A 3,148-nucleotide genomic window follows, 5' to 3' on the forward strand; every position below is an offset into this window, starting at 1 on the left:
GCGTCTGGTCATGACCAAAGGTCATGATCTCACGGTATGTGATTTCAAGCCCTGAGTTGAGCTCTGTGCTGAGCCTGGAGCCTGCTTTGGATTCTGTGTCTCCCTCTCCCTCTGGCCCTCTCCCACTTGTGCTCTGTTGCTCTCTCTCTCTTAAAAATAAATAAACATAAAAAAGTTAAAAATAAAACCCATGCATTCTCACCATTTGTATTATTTTGATGCACTTCCTTTAAATTTTGTTTTTCCGCATGCATTTTAAATAAAACCACACATAGTTCTGCAACCTGCCTTTTCTCCTCAACACTCTATCATTATCACTCTCATTACAAATTTCATTCCAAATCTCTGTAAGCATTTTCAATGACTGCATAATATATTTAATGCTACCATTTTAAAACTATATTCTTTGTTATATGGACCATTTAGACTACTGGCCCAATATCAACTTACTGATTTTGTAGCCAACATGTTATTTTCAGAGAGCTATTAATCTTTCAATTTTCGCTCTAAATGGCTTTGAATCTTAATGATCTTGATCAGTCTCCTTTATCATATCTAGTTTTTTCTAACTTTATGTTCTTTCTATGGGTATTTCATTATGGAAAAAGGCATGGTGACCAATAACTCTGGTAAGTTACAAACATAAGAAACATATAGTATTTACAAGTCTTCATTTCAAAATCCAAACTCCTTTCCATAGACTGAATAATGTAGTTGGGAATTTGGGTGTATGGGGCGGGGGTGGGGGACACAGATTGCAAAAAGCAAAGACAGCTGGATATTCTAGAAAAAAACAGAAGGTTGTATTAGAAAGGCATGATCCAAATGTGAACTCATTGGTCCAAATTAGAACTGGACATATGTGTGCTTCAACAGAAAAAAAATAGAATGGATTCCAGGGAGGAGAAATATTGATTGATGAGCTACAGTAGCGATATATTGAAGAAGGCACATGTTTACACTTGCAACGAGAGAAAACAAAGGCAACCAGAGAACTCAGGAAAATGAAAATGCCACAAGAAAAGCACGATCCAAATATGGAGCAAACCAAAATGACACTGATCTCGAGCAATTCATGTCTAAGAAAAGATAATTCATGTGAATGTTCCCCCTTTAAAGAGAATGGGTAACCAAACAATGAAGTACAGACAAGCAAACGTAATTATAGCATGCTAGCTGGTTCTGAAAGGAAAAATATTTATCTAGTCATAATCATATAAATTCTGTTTATTGGCTTTCAATGTTTTGGAGCCAGCCTATCCACAAAACATAAAAGACCTAATTATGATTATAGAACAAAGTCTGAATGTTATCAGCTTTGACAATAGGAAGTCAAAGTGTCGCTGGCAGACCTTGGAAGATGGAAGTGAAGAGAGGTAACGTGGCTTAAAACTTCGTCCTGCAAAGGAAGAGACTCAGGTTATAAGGAGTAGGAGGTATGGATCAAGAAATAGAAGATTCCTGGGGTACCTGGGTGGCTCAGTCAGTTAAGCTTCCAACTCTTGATTTCAGCTCAGGTCATGATCTCACAGTTTGGGAGTTTGAGTCCCACGTTGGGCTGTGCACTGACTGCACAGAGCCTGCTTGGGATTCTCTGTCTCCCGCTCTTTCTGCCTCTCTGTCTCTCTCTCTTTCTCTCTCGCAAAAAAGTAAATAAATAAACATTTTTTTAAAAAAGAGAGATGATTACTATGTAAGTTTACAGTGAAAGCCAGTTAATGAGCTAAAAACTGTTACTGACTGTAAAGGCGGAGGAATTGAGACAAGGGAGACCAGGACTTGTCAGAGCTGCTGTCCACCATAGTTTCAGGCCAGTCCTTGCTTGACCAGCACTGGGACGCACAACCACCACGGTTCACCCTGTCGGGCTGTGAATAGGGGCATTAGAGTGACACAGAAGTTTCAGGAGGAAGGAGGGTGGTGTTCCTTCCTGTTCGCTCCTCCATGTTTCTCCAGCAATGACTTTTCACTCCGGCACAAACAATCCTTCAGGAGCAGCAGGTGGCTCCCATTTGCAGTTGTTCTGAAAAGCCCAGAAGCAGGCACACGGTGCCCACTCAATGATAGCAGCACTAGTCAGCTGGCACCCTTCTTCAGGGGCCAAGCCCCAGCTCTGGAGAGAGCACCCCTCTCCCGGGGTCTAGCAGCCCTTCTTCCAAGTTGCTACATCTGAATAACTTGATCTTTTCGGTTCTTCTACCAGCCCTCCCCTAGTAGCTGCTCTCTGCACGTGCCACCTGTGAGCGACTGCACGGGCCCCTTTGTACCCTCAGCTCTCCAGCACTTGATTGATAGCAATTCATTGTATTAAACTCTCACAGTTAAAATAACCAGTGTGATTTGTTTCTTGCCCTGATCCCAGCTGATCCCAAGAATAGGTGGGTTAAATCCTCATTTATTATTGCAGCAAGTTAATAGATCATGTGTGACTAATGTTAATAAATCAAAACTTGGCAGTGTTAGCACATTATGTATAGAGGTGGGGGTAACCACCAGATTGACTGGGGAGAGGCCTCTGGGGAGAGGCCTGGGCTCGGGGGTGAGCACAGGAGGTTGCTCATCTGTACAATTTCTTTTTAATGTACAGACATTTGTTTGATTAAAAAAATTTTTAATTCCTCATCCTCCCTCCTCATGTTTATTGTGGAATCTCATTGTTAGAGAATGGAGAAAATGCAAAATCTCCTAAAATTTTACAGTAAAATCTGGTAGACTTAAGAGTCAAAGAATTATTCAGCATTTTTGGTAAGTGATAAAAGGAAATGCTCAAATTCAAGTCTTCAAACAGTTGTAGCCAATACTAATGAATAATCATAAATTGAATAAATGCTGACTAATTTAATAAATAATAACACATTGAATACATAATTCAATGCTAAATGTAATAAATAACTGTTGTTATAGTTGAATAAATTAAACTATGCCTCTACAAAACAGCATGAAATGAAGTTATTTGCTTTTGACTGTTAGAAGAAAATGAAAAAGAAAGGCCATGGTGAAAAGATAAATCAGAAATGGTGGATGACAGAAGCATTAAGACCCAGTTTGCCCAAAGCTCCTCATTTTAGACATGAGTGAGGCAAGCTCCAGAAAAGACTTGGTTACAACTGAATGAAACTTTGCTGTCCTCTATACTCCCAGAAGAACG

The sequence above is a fragment of the Hyaena hyaena genome, unplaced genomic scaffold (assembly GCF_003009895.1).
Source record: "Hyaena hyaena isolate Hyena2069 unplaced genomic scaffold, ASM300989v1 scaffold_124, whole genome shotgun sequence".
In the NCBI taxonomy this organism is placed as follows: Eukaryota; Metazoa; Chordata; class Mammalia; order Carnivora; family Hyaenidae; genus Hyaena; species Hyaena hyaena.